At 29.6% G+C, this 243-nt stretch overlaps 1 protein-coding gene across 1 annotated transcript in view; it reads left to right on the plus strand.

Annotated features, from left to right (window-relative positions):
- LOC119593101 (sialin-like) overlaps positions 1-243 on the plus strand; it is a 35,739-nt gene that overhangs the window by 24,747 nt on the left and 10,749 nt on the right. The gene's annotated exons all lie outside the window — the stretch shown is intronic.

A 243-nucleotide genomic window follows, 5' to 3' on the forward strand; every position in this document is an offset into this window, starting at 1 on the left:
GTTTCGCGAATCAGATGTAATGTTACGGATAAAAATACGAACAAATACGAAACAACAGAAAATGTTTCATAATAAACTAAACCTTTTTATTATTGGGAGCGAATGAGGGTGAACGAATTGTCAAAATGATCCGTTAATCATCTTTAGTGCTTTTGTTTTTATCTGTATTTCATCCAGTTTCATCATTATATTTTTTCTCATCGTTATTTATCGTTATATGAACAGTTGCATCTGAAAAAAAAC

This window comes from Penaeus monodon, chromosome 31, assembly GCF_015228065.2.
Source record: "Penaeus monodon isolate SGIC_2016 chromosome 31, NSTDA_Pmon_1, whole genome shotgun sequence".
NCBI lineage: Eukaryota > Metazoa > Arthropoda > Malacostraca > Decapoda > Penaeidae > Penaeus > Penaeus monodon.